Below are 17,173 nucleotides of genomic sequence, written 5' to 3'. Positions count from 1 at the left end.
GAGGGACTTGAAAACGCAGTTGCTAAGAGAATTTCTACACTGAAGGGCTTCCAATCAGGCTGCTAACAGAGAAACTGCTTATGCTAGATGACTAAAAATATTCTGCATTGTTAAACCTGTATTACGTATATGTCGAGGTCGGAATTACAATGTTTAAGTGGGTTGCAATTCTGAATGGGCTTCATCAAAAAAAAAAAAAAAAGGATGGGCAAAAAAATAAAATGCATAAGGTGGACCCAGAGCAGGGAATAAGTAGGTCATTGCTCTGAGCTGACTGCTGTCTGTCCTTGTGCAGAGCAGCAGACTTGCCTCCACCTGGCAGCTGTACCTCCCAGGCCCGTCCAGCAACTACAGTAGACTGCAGTAGCCCAGACTCCTGAGAAGGAGTGACAGCCCACAGGGCTGCAGAGCGTCCAGACAGTCCCTGCCCATCCCTCCGTATTCCTAGAGCAGTGTGTCCTTTAAATTGCTGCTAATTATCTGTCAGTAACACTGAACTAACTCTCTTGTGTTCCATCATCCTAATCCCCTTGCAAACCGGGCTCTAACTGTCCCTGGCCAGAACTTCCTCGCTAACCCTGAACAGCAGCTCCCAGGCAGGCTGAAACCAGCTCTCCCCACCCCACCCTTGGCAGACCAGGACCTGGCCTCCTGTGTTCTTTCTGGCACCAGGTCATGTTCTAAAGCTCTCAGAGACTTAGAACAGGTACCCCTGGGAGGAAGGGTGGGAGAACTCACCAAAGCATCAGGGAGAACTGACCTTGACAGGGACCCCACTGGGTTTAGGAAGTTCGGGGAAGTGAAAGGACTCCTTAAAGAAAGGGAATCATAAGCCCACTAAAGGTGAGTGTTTCCTGACACATCATCTTACCACTTAGAGACCTGAGCAACTCGTGAGGCCAGCTTTCCATAACGAAATCCCACCAGACTAGCTAGAACACCGCGCCTCACAACAACTAGGGATAGAAACAAGCTCCTGAAAGGCTGAAGGTGGATGGTGGTGACGGCTGCACAACAGTGTGAATGTGCTGAATGCCACTAAACTGGAAAGAGGTAAGATGGTAAATGTTATGTTACGTATATTTTACCAAAAGAAAAAAAGCTCTTGGGGCTGGCCCAGTGGCGTAGCGGTTAAGTGCGCGCGCTCCGCTGCGGTGGCCCGGGTTCGGATCCCAGGCGCGTACCTATGTGCCGCTTGTCAGGCCATGCTGAGGCGGCGTCCCATATAAAGTAGAGGAAGATGGGCACAGATGTTAGCCCAGGGCCAGTCTTCCTCAGCAAAAAGAGGAGGATTGTCAGACGTTAGCTCAGGGCTGATCTTCCTCACACACACACACACACACAAAAGCTCTTGCTTAGGCTTTAATTCTTGATCAACAAACGGCAGATACTTACTTGTCACCATTCTCTAGAATTTTATATTAAGAACCTCTTAAACTGTTGTCATGGTTAATAATTTAGAAAATAATTAAAATGTTGAGTCAAATAACCAAGCTGTCAGACCACACTGCAGCTGCCTCTGGACTTTCAATTACGCATGGCCTTAGAGCTCTGTTGACAGTGCACAGAAAACAAGACAATTTCTTTTTTTTTTTTTTTTGTGAGGAAGATCAGCCCTGAGCTAACATCCATGCCAATCCTCCTCTTTTTGCTGAGGAAGACCAGCCCTGAGCTAACATCTGTTGCCAGTCCTCCTCCCTTTTTTCCCCAAGGCCCCAGTAGATAGTTGTATGTCGTAGTTGCACATCCTTCTAGTCTCTGTATGTGGGACGCAGCCTCTGCGTGGCCGGACAAGCGGTGCATCGGTGCGCGCCGGGGATCCGAACCCAGGCCGCCAGCAGCGGAGCGCGCGCATCCAACCGCCAAGTCACGGTGCCGGCCCCAAGACCATTTCTAACAAAAGTGTTGTTTGCCAAACCCTTTCTTACAATCAATTCTAAATATTCCAGGTTAAGAGAATTAGGCAATGATCAATCTAGCTTTAATCAGATCCCCTTTTCCTAGAAATTAGTGTGCTAAAAATGGCATGTTTTCAAATAAACTAACATAATGGTTAATTGTATTCCTCCTACTGTCTTTGATGGATATTAACTAACAAGAAAAATCTGCACTCAAAACATTATTTTTTAATTTCCTGAAATACAGAAGTTGAAGAGTTTTTAACAGTATTTCTACAAGACACACCAATTTAAGATCAATAAATATCTACTATGGTTAACCCTATTTATCAGCTGCCATAAAACACATACTGGAATTAGTTGCTGTGCTCAAGGACCATCTCTTAGAAATCAGAACACGAAAACAAATTCTGACTCTCCAGTAGCTGACCCTTCACTTAGACACTCAATGTCCCCAGCCCTGGAATTAGAATGAAAAGCAGCTGTGTCTTCACATGGAGTTCCCTGGCACCAGCATATGGCCAGGCACACAGCAGGGGCTCAACGAACACATGCTAAAAGGGATAAACAAGAAAATAACACCAAGGTTCAAGAGTTTATCATATAAACCAAAAGTAAGAAGTATTCACAGACACTTTACTTTTGGCAGTAGATCAAGTTGCAAAAAAGTTCCACATGTGGATCTTTATAAATTATGTCATTTCCAAATATGTTACGTCACTGTATCAACTGCTCTCTGCATTATCTCGCACTACTGCAGCCTCTGAAGCAAAGTTTGGTGGTGATTGTTTCTTAGAATGTGAGTAACTTTGATGATACTTGATTTGTTGTTGTTGTTGATTTGTTCTTTTTAAAAGTAGAACATGTAGATATCTCAAATGAATTTGGAAGTAGGAAGACGATAAAATATAAATAACTAAACAGTGGAGTACTTGTACTTGCAGACGATCACACTTCTCAACCAGTCCTTTATCCTGGCACGTTGGGGAACGATATAGCACGGAAGGAGGATTTCTGAGGATTAATAACACAACTTGATAAAGAGTGGGACATGTGGACAGACATGAGGAGAACAGGCAGAATCAACCTAATGAAACCCATTGTTTTCTATTTCTTTTGTTTGACAGCAGTGCTTTATGTGGAAGGTATCCAGTAAATTCAGGTTAAATAAAAATAAAATCCTTTCTACACATTCTAAATACACAGTTTTATAGAGCACTCATCAATTTGGAACATGCTCCTCGTGGTAGGTCACTACTACGAGATCACATCCAAAGCCTACCCTCTACAATCATCCACATGAAATTCTATTTAAGAGTAAAATAGGTTCCATTATTTCCCACTTCAAAGACCTATACTTTCCATTAGTAAGAATAAATCAATTCCCTGTCCAGGACAGCCACCAAGTCACCCTCCACTGTCTCAGACTGTCTGATTCAGGAGTCAGTGGCTGTGTGACACGTGGAGTTTCATGTGATATGGATTATCGCTAAGCTCCTCCACAATTCCTACAACAGAATTTTAACCTAAGGGTAACAGAGGCAATGCACACGGCACTCCGTGCTGATGATAGAGGAAGACCACGTGCTAACCCACGCCTGCGTTCCCCACACGCCTGACACACGCCCACACACGCTGGCCTTTCGCAAGTGAGATTCAAACAAAAGAGGGAACTGTTGAGATAACTGAGGAAAATTTAAACATGGCCTGAGTATTAGCTGATTCTTAAAGGATGACAATTTTTTTGATGTGAAAATGGCATGATGATTTTATATAATATAGATCTTATGAAGTTGAAACATATATAACATTCAGGGGGTAAGTTTTCTCCCCGCTATTCAAGCGAAACTTGAAGTAGGCCCCATAATTCTCTGGCCATTTGTAGGTAACAAAGTCCTAAACTTACTTTAAGTCACAAAACACAATTGTGGTTCAGAAGATAGAATGTTCAGGTCACTACATTAACCAAGCCTTCAGTAAGGTCAAAACAGTAAGACTTCTTGCTCCACCCCATTCGCCCAGCTAGGATCCGTATAGACAGGCCCTAGGCTTCTTCTGTCTTTTCAACCCCCCTCCTTCCCCACTTGCCAGCTGCTGTTACCATGACCCCTTCAGGGTTGGAACATGTGGATAAAGAAAGACCACTTGACTGCCACTGCCACAAAAATGGAGTGACAGAGACTGCTGGCTGCCTCCCAATACCCATCAGCCCCTTCCTCTTTAAAAAAGAATTCCAATTTTAAGCTGGGCCCATTGCTACCTAGCAACAAGCTTATATTTCCTAGCCTCTCTTAGAGCTAGGCGTGACCCTACGACTGAACTCCAGCTAATGAGATATAAGCAAAAACGCTGAGTGGTATATCCTGAAAGCATTCTTAAAAGGGAGGGGGCAGACCCTCCCTCTGCCCTTCCCTTCCTCCTATGCCTGGAACATAATGTGATGGTTGGAGCTTTAGCAACTACCTCTGACCATGAACAGGAGGACCACATTCATGGGCCACAGGAGCAGTGAACTAGGAGGCTTGTTCCTGTGTGGAGCCACCATTCCATCCCTGAACTGACTACTTCCTGACTTATTCTATCTAAGAGGGAATAAACTCCTATATTGTGTTACCATTGTTCTTTCATTTAAAGATTTTATTTATTCATTTTTTTCCCCCCAAAGCCCCAGTAGATAGTTGCATGTCATAGGTTCACATCCTTCTAGTTGCTGTACGTGGGACCCGGCCTCGCGTTGGACGGAGAAGTGGTGCCTTGGGGCGTGCCCGGGATCCGAACCCGGGCCGCCAGCATCAGAGCGCGCACACTTAACCGCTAAGCCACGGAGCCGGCCCTGTTCTTTCATTTATATGCAGACAAACTTACTCCTTACTAGTACAGATGGCTTCACACATTCTGGACCAGCAGATTCTTAAACCCAACTCTGTCTCTCATGGGTATTTTTGTGGGTTCTCCAGGGGCTCCCCTCAAAATCTTTGTGATACGGGTGATGCATTCCAGTTCTCTCCTGTTTGCCACACCCCACCCCACCCCAGTCCCTGAAATTCACTCCACAGCTCTGTGCTGGCTGTGCCTCTTGGGCAGAGGTCAGATGGTTCCAGGCTGGCTCTCCATCCCTGCATGAGTCACATCTGGTCCATGGGAAGCACACACAATCACTCCAACAAACGTGGCAGTGGGGGGAGCTCTATCCGGGCTGCTCTCCACTCCCTACGCCACCAAAACATCTTACCAGAGTCAGAGCCAGCCCACTGCGCTCCTAGGAGGACAGGAGCATGCTTTCCAGATGGCGTCTCTGCAGGCCTGAGGCAAGGGGCAGCACCCCCACCTCACGCCTCCTCCAGGAGGAGATGAAGATGCAGACTCACCACAGAGCTTCTCCAGATGAATCCCCTTACAAATTCCGTATCGATGCTCCTTATACCCTCAGAGCGAGGAGGATTTTCAAGATCTGTGACCCTGGTGTTCAGATATTTCCTTTGAAAATCCCCATTTTGATCTTTCTCACGAGTTATTTTACTAACTGCTATCTAGTGTATCTTGAGGCGTTAGTCAAAGTTTCCAATTCAACACCCCGTCACAAAAACAATAAATTATGTGGTGATGCACATATTTGGAAGAGCAGTTACCCCTGGGGTGTGGGTGGGGCGGGAGGAGGAAGGAAACATGACCAGTAAGCACATATGAGAGGCTTCAAAGGGAATGTTCTAGATGCTCATCTGGATAGTTATTCACTTTATTATAAGTTGAAATGTACACACATGTTACATATACATATATTTATTCATAACTTATGAATTTAAAAGTAAACAAAAGAACAGACACAAGATAATATATAAATTCCATAGCAAAACAATTTGGAAATAAAACTGCACTCTGAGAATTATGGGGCTGGCCCGGTGGCATAGTGGTTAAGTTCATGCACTCCACTTTGGTGGCCTGGGGTTCGCAGGGTCGGATCCTGGGTGCGGACCTATGCACTGCTTATCAAGCCATGCTGTGGCAGGTGTCCCACATATAAAGTAGAGGAAGATGGGCACAGATGTTAGCCCAGGGCCAATCTTCCTCAGCAGAAAGAGGAGGATTGGCAACAGATGTTGTTAGCTCAGGGCTAATCTTCCTCACCAAAAGGAAAAAAAAAAACTGCACTTTGAGAATTAGGCTATGAACTCATCGCAGAACAGAGGAACCTGGTCAAAAAATGATGCTACTGTGGTTGAAGGATTTCCTCAAAGGATCGGTGTTGTTCTTAGGGACTTCTGTAGTGGTGGTTAGCTCTGTGGCATAGACAATGCCGTTAGCATATCTAATCCACTCAATCGTCTAGATGACAGATTAGGGGAAATCGTACAGAGACAGTCAACGCACCTCAGAGCTATCTGTAATAGAAGTCTGCAAGCCCTCCGAGCGAGCTGACCCTGCTGGCTGGCTCTACCTTGGCCATCCCAAGGCCATCTGAGCAGCAGGGACATTTTATACTCTTCTGAATTCTCTCTGCATGACTTTTATAATTGCCAGAGCAACGTTCCGATTGTGATCTGGCCTCTAGGGAGCTTGTCTATAGGAAGAGAAGGTGCTGACCATGTAGATTTTGTTGTTGTTATTAAAGCAATGTTAGCTTTATTATAATAATGAAGACAGCTAATATTTCTTGTGTGCTTATACCACTTGAACCTCACAATAATCTTAATCCTACTGAAAAGTAGCATAAGAAAGAGATAAAGAGCAACAGACTGCCAAGATTCAAACCCTGGCTCTAACCCTTTTTTTTTTATTGAAGCATAATTGACATACAATATCCTATTAGTTTCAGGTGTATATCACAGTGATCCAGCATTTATATACATCACTAAATGATCACCACGGTAAGTCTAGTTACCATGTGTCACTACACAAAGTTATTACAATATTATTGACTGTATTTCCTATGCTGTACATTACATCCCCAAGCCACAGCATGGCTTGATAAGCAGTGTCTAGGTCCACACCAGGGACCTGAACCCGCAAACCCCAGGCTGCCGAAGCAGAGCATGCGAATTTAACTGCTACACCACCAGGCCGGCCCCACTTATTTATTTTATAACTGGAAGTTTGTACCTCTTAATCCCCTTCACCTATTTCGTCCACTGCCCAACCCCTCCTCCCCTCTGGTAACTACCAGTTTGTTTCCTGGATCTATGAGTCTGTTTCTGCTTTGTTTTGTTTGTTCGTTTGTTTTGTTTTTCAGATTCCACATATAAGCGAAATTATATGGTATTTGTCTTTGTCTGTCTGACTTATTTCACTTAACATAATAATCTCTAGGACCATCCATGTTGTTGCAAATGGCAAGATTCCATTCTTTTTTATGGCTGAATAATATTCCATATATACACACAGCACATCTTCTTTATCCATTCACCTATTGATGGACACTTAGGTTGTTTCCGTATCTTGGCTATTGTAAATAATGCTGCAATGAACATAGGGGTGCGTATATCTCTTTGAATTAGTGTTTTTGTCTTCTTTGGATAAATATCTAGAAGTGGAATTGCTGTATTGTACTGTAGTTCTACTTTTAATTTTTTGAGGAACCTCCATACTATCTTCCATAGTCACTGTACCAATTTACATTCCCACAGTGTAGGAGGGTTCCCTTTTCTCTATATCCTTGCCAACACTTGTTACTTTTTGTCTTTTTGATGAAAGCAATTCTGACAGGCGTGAGGTGATATCTCATTGTGGTTTTGATTTGCATTTCCCTGATTATTAGTGATGTTGAGCACCTTTTCATGTGCCTGTTGGGCATCTGTATGTCTTTTTCAGAAAAATGTCTATTCAATTCCTCTGCCCATTTTTTAATCGGTTTGTTTGTTTGATATTAAATTGTATAAGTTCCTTGTATATTTTGGATATTAACCTCTTATCAGATGTATGTCTTGCAAATATCATCTTCCATTCAGTAGACTGCCTTTTCACTTAGTTGATGGTTTCCTTTGCTGTGCAAAAGTTTTTTAGTTTGATGTAGTCCCATTTATTTACTTTTGCTTTTGTTGCCCTTGCCTGAGGAGAGAGATCCAAAAAATATTGCTAAGATCGATATCAAAGAGCTGACTGTTTTCTTCTAGGAGTTTTATGGTTTCAGGTCTTACGTTCAAGTCTTTAATCCATTTTGAATTTATTTTTTGTATGGTGTAAAATAGTGGTACAGTTTCATTCTTTTGCACGTAGCTGTCCAGTTTTCCCAACACCATTTATTGAAGAGACTGTCTTTTCCCCATTACATATTCTTGCTTCCTTTGTTGCAGATTAATTGACCATGTAAGTGTGGGTTTGTTTCTGGGCTCTCTATTCTGTTCCATTGATCTATGTGTCTGTTTTTGTGCCAATACCATACTGTTTTGATTACAATTGCTTTGTAGTACAGTTTCAAATCAGGGAGCATGATACTCACAGCTTTGTTCTTCTTTCTCAAAATTGCGTTGGCTATTCCAGATCTTCTGTGGTTCCATACAAATTCTAGGATTCTTTGTTCTAGTTCTGTGAAAAATGCCATTGGTATTTTGATGGGTATTGCATTGAATCTGTAGATTGCTTTGGGTAGTATGAACATTTCAACAATATTAATTCTTCCAAGCCATGAGCAGGGTATATCTTTCCATTTATTTGAGTCATCTTCAATTTCTTTCATCAATATCTTAAAGTTTTCAGAGTACAGATTTTCACCTCCTTGGTTAAATTTATTCCTAGGTATTTTATTCTTTATGATGCAATTGTAAATGGGACTGTTTTCTTAATTTCTCTTTCTGATAGTTCATTACTAGTGTACAGAAACACAATCAATTTCTGTATATTAATTTTGTATCCTGACACTTTACTGAATTCATTTATTAGTTCTAATAGTTTTTGGTGAAGTCTTTAGGATTTCTATATATAGCATCATGTCATCTACAAATAGTGACAGTTTTACTTCTTCCTTTTCAGTTTGGATGCCTTTTATTTCTTTTCTTGCCTAATTGCTGTGGGTAGGACTTTCATTACTATGTTGAATAAAAGTGGCAGGAGTGGGCATCTTTGTCTTGTTCCGGATCTCAGAGAAAAAGCTTTCAGCTTTTCACCATTGAATATGATGTTAGCTGTGGGTTTGTCATCTATAACCTTTATTATGTTGAGTTACATTCCTTCTATACCCACTATGTTGAGAGTTTTTATCATAAATGGATTTGGAATTTTGTAAAATGCTTTTTCTGCACCTACTGAGATGATCATATGATTTGTATCCTTCGTTTCGTTAATGTGGTGTATCATGTTGACTGATGTGCGGATGTTAAACCATCCTTGCGCCTCTGGTATAAATCCCACTTGATCGTGGTGTATGATCCTTTTACTGTATTGTTGAATTTGGTTTGCTAATATTTTGTTGATGATTTTTGCATCCATGTTCATCAGGGATATTGGTCTGTAATTTTCTTTTTTTGTGATGTCTTTGTCTGCTTTTGGTATGATAATGCTGGCCTCATAAAATGAGTTTGGAAGCATTCTTTCCTCTTCAATTTTTTGGAATAAATTAAGAAAGATAGGTGTTAATTCTTCTTTAACTGCTTGGTAGAACTCACCTGTGAAGCCTTCTGGTCCTGGCCTTTTGATTCTGGGGAGTTTTTTAATTACTAAATCAATTTCCTTACTTGTAATTGGTCTATTCATATTTTCCATTCATGATTCAGTCTTGGAAGGTTGTGTGTTTGTAGGAATTTATCCATTTCTTCTGGTTTTCCAATTTGTTGGTGTATAATTGTTCATAGTAGTCTCTTATAATCCTTTATATTTCTGTGACGTCAGTTGTAACTTTTCCTCTTTCACTTCTCATTTTATTTATTTGGGCCCTCTCTCTTTTTTTCTTGATGAGGTTGGCTAAAGGCTTATCAATTTTGTTTCTTTTTTCAAAGAACTAGTTTTTAGGTTCATTGATCTTTTCTATTGTTTTTTTTAGTCTTTATTTCATTTATTTCTGCTCTGATCTTTATTATTCTCTTCCTTCTACTAACTTTGGGCTTTGTTCTTCTTTTTCTAATTCCTTTAGGTGTAAGGTTAGATTGTCTATTTGAGATTTTTCTTGTTTCCTGAGGTAGGCCTGTATCACTATGAACTTCCCTCTTAGAATTGCTTTTGCTGTGTCTCATAGATTTTAGCAAGTTGTGTTTCCATTTTCATTTGCCTCAAGGCATTTTTTGATTTCCTCTTTGATTTCTTCATTGACCCATTGGTTGTTTAGCCTCCATGTGTTTGTGGTTTTTTTCCAGTTTTATTCTTGTAATTGATTTCTACTTTCATACTGTTGTGGCTGGAAAAGATGTTTGATATGATTTCAATCTTCTTAAATTTATTGAGACTTGTTTTGTGGCCTAACATGTAATCTATCCTGGACAATGTTCCATTTGCACTTGAAAAGATGTGTATTCTGCAGTTTTAGGATGAAATGAATATCTTTAAGTACATCCGATCTAACGTGTCATTTAAAGCCAATGTTTCTTTATTGATTTTCTGTCTGGATGATCTATCCATTGCTGTAAGAGGGTATTAAAGTCCTCTACTATTATTGTATTACTGTCAATTTCTCCCTTTATGTCTGTTAATATTTTCTTTATGTATTTAGGTGTCCCTATGTTGGGTACACAAATACTTACAAGTGTTATATCCTCTTGTTGGATTGACCCCTTTATCATTATGTAATGCCCTTCTTTCTCTTTTGTTACAGTCTTTGTTTTAAAGTCTATTTCGTCTGCTATGAGTATTGCCACCTCAGCTTTCTTTTCACTTCCATTTGCATGGAACATTTTTCCACCCCTTCACTTTTAGTCTGTGTGTGTCTTTAGATCTGAAGTGACCCAGCTGAAGGCAGCATATAGTTGGGTCTTAAATTTTTATCCATTCAGCCACCTTATGGCTTTTTATTGGAGCATTTAGCCTGTTTATATTTAAAGTAACTATTGATAGGTATGTACTTATTGCCATTTTGTTAGTTGTTTTCTGGTGGTATTTTGTAGTTCTTCTCTGTTCCCTTCTTCCTCTCTTGGTCTCTTCTCTTGTGGTTTGATAGTTTTCTTTAGTGTTATGTTTGGGTTCCTTTCTCTTTGTTTTTTTGTGTATCTATTGTAGGCTTTTGGTTTGTGGTTACCATGAGGTTCATATATCAACCTCTATTTATAACAGTCTATTTTAAGGGGATGTTGCTTACATTCAAATGCATTATAAAAGCACTACATTTTTACTTTCCCCCATTTTATGGTTTTGACATCATATTTTATATCTTTTTATTTTGTGTATTCCTTAACTACTTATTGTAGTTATACTTGATTTTACTACTTTTGTCTTTTAACCTTCATAGTAGCTTCTTAAGTGGCTGTTTCATTGCCTTTACTAAATATTTGCCTTTAACAGTGAGATTTTTTCTTTCATATACTTTCTTGTTTCTAATTATGGCCTCTTCTTTCCCACTTAAAGACGACTCTCTAACAAATCTTGTAAGGCCAGTTTAGCGGTGATGAACTCCTTTAGTTTTTGCTTGTCTGGGAGACTTGTTGTCTCTCCTTCAATTCTGAATGATAACCTTGCTGGATAGAGTATTCTTGATGGTAAGTTTTTTCCTTTCAGCATTTTAAATATGTCATGCCACTCCCTTCTGACCTGCAAAGTTTCTGCTGAAAAATCAGCTGATAGTCTTAGAGGGGTTCTCTTGTATGTGACTTGTTTTCTCTTGCTGCCTTAAAGATTCTCTCTCTTTAACTTTTGCCATATTTTAAATATTTATTTATTTATTTATTTATTTTGTGTGTGTGTGTGTGTGTGTGTGTGTGTGAGAGAGAGAGGAAGATCAGCCCTGAGCTAACATCCATGCCAACCCTCCTCTTTTAACTTTTGCCATATTAATTATAATATGTTTTGGTGTGGATCTCTTTGGGCTCATCTTGTTTGGGACTCTCAGATTCCTGGACCTAGATATCTGTTTCCTTCCCCAGGTTAGGGAAGTTTTCAGCCATTATTTCTTCAAATAAGTTTTTGGCCCCTTTATTTCTCTCTCTTTTCCTTCTGGGACACCTATAATGCAAATGTTAGTATGCTTGATGTTGTCCCAGTGGTCCCTTGAATTATCCTCATTTTTTTAAATTCTTTTTTCTTTTTGCTGTCCTGATTTGGTGATTTCCACTATTTTGTCTCCTAGATTATCGATCTATTCTTCTGTATCATTTAATCTGCTACTGATTCCCTCTAGTGTATTTTTCATTTCAGTTATTGTATTTTTCAGCTCTGATTGGTTCTTTCTTATATTTTCTAACTCTTTGTTGAACTTCTGTGCTCCTCCATTCTTCTCCCAAGTTCAGTGAGCATCTGTATGACCATCACTTTGAACTCTTTATCAGGTACATTATTTATCTCCATTTCGTTAGCATTTTCTCTCTCGGGATTTATCTTGTTCTTTTGTTTGGAATATATTCCTCTGTCTTCTCATTTTGTTTGACTTTCTGTATCTGTTTCTATGAATCAGGTAAAACAGCTATCTCTCCTGGTTCTGAAGGAGAGACTTTGTGTAGGAGCATCCCCTGTGTAGACTATGTGTGCCACAGGGCTTTGAGAAGCTAGCTGGAGCTGGAGCAGGCATGAACCATAAAGTCGTGGGGCCACCCTGGCAGGATGGCTGGAGTGGGTGTGAGCGCAAGCCAGGTGGTCCTGGGGCGCACCATGCCAGAGCTGCCTTGGGGGGACACCTGGAGCAGGTGTGGACCAGGGGCCTGGGGCATACTGGGTGGCTTTAGCAAGCCCACGAGAGCATCTAGACAGTGCTCCCACCCGCGCTATCACGGTGGAGGGGGAATGCAAAAAATGGCGCTGGCACCTCTGACCCCAGAGAGAGTTCCAGCAGTTCCCCGCCCATTTGGCAGATGCTCTAGGGTTAGTAAATAGATTTCCTTCCTATATTGTCTAGGTGGTCTTTAAACTGCTGTTTTTTCACTGTGCCCCAGGGTGGGCAAGCCTGCACACAGGCCCCTCAGTGATATCCCTCCCCGCTGCACGTCACTGTGTCAGGGGTGGGGTTCTGGTCGATACCGTGCCTCTATCTCTCCTACTCATCTCCACAGGTCCCTCTATCGTTTGTCGTGCAGAGGCTATTCAATCACACTCAGTTCTTCTTCATGAGGAATTGCTTTATATGTAGATGTAGATTCAGTGTGTCTGTAAAAGGAGATGAGTTCAGGGTCTTCCTATGCTGCCATCTTGGACCCTCCTCCCTCTAAACCATGACAAGTGTGTAACTTTGAGCAATACACTGCACCTCTTTGGGCCTCAGTTTCCCCATGTGTAAAGTGGGAATAACAGCAGTACCTACCTCACAGGGATGTTGTGAAGATTCAATGAGCTAATATTCCTAAAGCACTGAGACTGCAGCTGTCACATAGTGAGTACAATATAAATGTTTGCTATTATTCCCATGGTACTCACAATGGTAAAGTAACTTGCCTAAGTTCCATAGCTAGTACATGGCAGCCAGTCTAACCCAAAGACGTTAGGTTTCAGACCCCATGTGCTTAACCACCATGCTTGTTTTTAACCATCATTACAGTTATTTGTCAAGGTAAATTACTCCCTGTGCCTTCTGGATCCTCCTCAACCTGGGGGCATGTTGGTTAGATGACTTACTCAGGGCCTGATGATGGCCACCGCAGGCTGAAAAAAGCCAGACTCTGGGCCTTAGAAACAGAGGACCCAATTGTCCAGCTGAGTGCTGGTCTGGCCCAGCAGTAGTCAACCTTCTCTTGGATAATCCCAGCTGTCTGCTGCCCTGCCTGACTCCCCACTGAACTCGGAGATTCTCAAAGGCAGGCACTGGCTTTGAGTTCTCAGTTTCTAGCAATATGTCAAGTAGCAAAAATAAAATATGAATTCTTGTGTAACCCCAGATAGATTCAGATTATACCAACTCTGCCCTCAGCTGGTTGTAAGGCAGCGATCTTTCCTTCAAAGCCTTTCTAACCTACCCAGGCCAAGGTACACTATACATGTGAAGGGCCCAGGAAATGGGAATTGGTCCAAATGTCATCATTTGCCAAGGGTCTCCACTGTCCTGAAGAAAAAGTGCAGTGGAACGAGCAGAGCTCCAGTTCCATTTCTGCCCCCAACATCCACATGAACTTGGCTGAGCCACTTTGCCTCTTTGAGCTTCAGCCTCCTCACTTGGGAGGCAGAAAAATTAGACCAGATGATCTATAAATTCCCTTCCATTCTTTGATCTTCATATCCAAAGTTTAATTCAGAGCCAAATCTCATTTTGATTTGACCGTATTCAAAAACAACTCAAAATAAACTCGCACTTTAAGAAGATACACAGGCTGCTTTCCATAATGCATAAATGGAAAGCAATGCTGTTGCTATTTGTAATTATGAAGGGATAAAGACACTTTGAAAAACCTCAACATGAGCTGCTGGGACCACCGAGAGGGAAAAACCTATTAGCCTGATAACCATACATTACAGGAAACTTATGGCTTAAAAGCTTTTCTCCCTGAGAATAATATGCAATAAACTGGGCCTATTCCTAATCTGGTTCATACCAATCAGCCCCAGTTTACACGTGTGAGCATGCGTGTGCCTGTGTGTTTGTGCATGCTCACAGCAGATTGAAGACTTTTTTATAAATTTAAATAATAAATGAGGGCCTGCCCGGTGGCTTAGCGGCTAAGTGTGCACGCTCTGCTACTGGCGGCCCGGGGTTCAGATCCCGGGCGCGCACCAACGTACCGCTTCTCCGGCCATGCTGAGGCCGTGTCCCACATACAGCAACTAGAAGGATGTGCAACTACGACATACAACTATCCACTGGGGCTTTGGGGAAAAAAATAAAAGAGGAGGATTGGCAATAGATGTTAGCTCAGAGCCAGTCTTCCTCAGCAAAAAGAGGAGGATTAGCACGGATGTTAGCTCAGGCTGATCTTCCTCACAAAAAAAATAATAATAATAAAATAAATAAATAAATAATAAATGAGAGAGTACCATGAACACCTCAAAAAAAGACAACATTCATTACAGTGGTCATCTCAAAATGATGCTAAATAACTTATCAAAGATACTAGAGTGATTCATAACCTTATTTTTGGCCCTGTACTAATAAAATGCTTGCCATGAAATCAACGATGCACAAATTTTTGAATTAGATTGTACAGAAGAAATAAGTTGAAAAAGTAAGTATGGAGTTTCAGGTGATAGTGGTTCAATATCTAAAATTATTCTTTTTATCAGCAGCACATATAAAATGTAACTACTTACTGATTGGTTTTCTCTTCTTTCCAACATCATTGTAACATGTATTTTTATCCTTTAAAACTATTCTAAGATGCTTTAATTTAGTAAAATTAATTTCATCAGATATATCTGTTCAAAAGCCTGATTCATAAAAAATGCAAACTATAGATAATAAATTTCTCCATTCATTTTTAAAAGGCTTCATAATCTTTGTAGCATGACCTTCTTAATGGCCCAATAGTGCTGAACCCTTCATCAAACTTTCATGCACTATATTTGGTACATTGGACTCTGATAGGAGGCGGGGGAAAAAGACAAATGATCCAGGAAACTGAGGTATGTCATAGGTAATGACCAGGCTATTATTCTGAATGATAATGCCAGGCTTGCACTGAACACTTTGCCTAATTAGACTTCACATAAGGGGAAAAAATGCTTTAATCTTTAACAAGTATAATGTTGTAATCAATGTACACAAATCAGGTCTGATAAGGAATATTGCTTATTAAAGAGAGAGACAGATGGCTACGGGAAAGGTACAATCATTAAATGTGAAATCTCACAGGCTCCAACTGTGAACACCACCACGTACTTTCAAATTACCACTCCAACCCCAGACGTTCAATGCATTATTTAGTCCCATCCTCTTGCTCAGGAGACCATAGATACATGCACTCCATAGATCTAATAAAATAACTCGGTTCAAATGGATCATCTTTGGTGTTTCTCAAAGCTGTCTTTTGTTAACCACTTTTGCTGCCGTCAAAATGCTAGTGAGTCAAGATGGCCAACATCTCGCTTATAATCATTTCAGCTAGATAATTAGTCCTCCTTTTTATTACCTTCAAGAACACTTAACGTGTTGGAAGCCTTCCTGACTCTATTAAATCCACCCAGCCTGCCACAAGATTATGAATACCTAATTTGTTTATAGGTAGCTTTTAGGAAAACACAAAGTAAGAAAACAGTACGCATGAATATAGTTAAAACCAGGCGTGCTTATGAACTGCAAATGATAGCGAACGAGATTTCTAAGGGTGGGTTATCTGTTTCGTTTCTCCAAGGTCAGCTTTATACTCAAATACAGGGCTCCTAGAAGGCAATTTGCCCATTCATGAACACAGTTTCTTACCAACCCCGGTGACTATTAAATTTCTGCATTCATTCATCCCACACGTATTTATAGAGAACCTGTTGTGTCTACACACTGTGCTACACTTCTTGGAATATATCAAAAAACTGGGTAAACTATGCTCCCCATTCTCCAGGAGTCTACAGTCTTGTCCAAGTACGACATAAAAGCCACTACAATGCCTGCCGCCATATAATGCTTGATTACGCTTGGTACCCATGGAGGCGCTACAGCAGTGTTGGGAGTAGGAGCTTTAATGGCAAACAGACCTATGTTCAAATGCGGGTTCTGCCTGTCATAATCACCTGACCCAGCCAAGGTATGTCATCTACATGAATCTCAGTTCTTCAAACACGTTCGTATGGGTTTAAAAAAAAATTCCACAAATAAAGTGCTTCAAATAGTGTTTAGCACATAAATTTCTTCCTAATCTTCTGCTATTTCTGCACTCCCTAGAGAAAAAAATGGGCCTCATTTTAATTGAAAAACCAATTATTCAACTTCTGACTTAGCTGCAATGATACCCGTATCCACATCTTATCTCTCTTTGGGCACAAACAATCCCTTTTTTGACTTATGTCCCTAAACAAACTCCTCCAGAACTATTCTGACCAAGTGTTTCCAGAAAGATCATGGATTTGAAATGCAGAGAACAAAGGATTTCAAATTTTAATCCACTAGCTGGATGTGTAACAGATGAAGCTGAGACCATTTACAGTCAATTTGATTCATGAAGCTTACTGCCATTATGTCCACTCCTGATGCTGTCAAATCAACAAGAAATAAAAACCAATGCCCTTGGCCTTGAAGTAGGCACTGAGAGCTTACCAGCCCCAGGGAAGATGTTCCACGTGTCATTAAGCCATAGCTT

General features: G+C 40.9%; 1 protein-coding gene across 4 annotated transcripts in view; it reads right to left on the bottom strand.

Annotated features, from left to right (window-relative positions):
• Positions 1-17,173, bottom strand: part of CSGALNACT1 (chondroitin sulfate N-acetylgalactosaminyltransferase 1) — a 348,572-nt gene that overhangs the window by 320,970 nt on the left and 10,429 nt on the right. The window lies entirely within an intron of this gene.

Source organism: Ceratotherium simum, chromosome 28 (assembly GCF_057802395.1).
Source record: "Ceratotherium simum simum isolate JZ-2026a chromosome 28, ASM5780239v1, whole genome shotgun sequence".
Classification (NCBI taxonomy): domain Eukaryota; kingdom Metazoa; phylum Chordata; class Mammalia; order Perissodactyla; family Rhinocerotidae; genus Ceratotherium; species Ceratotherium simum.
This window is presented reverse-complemented; position numbering and strand designations above follow the sequence as displayed.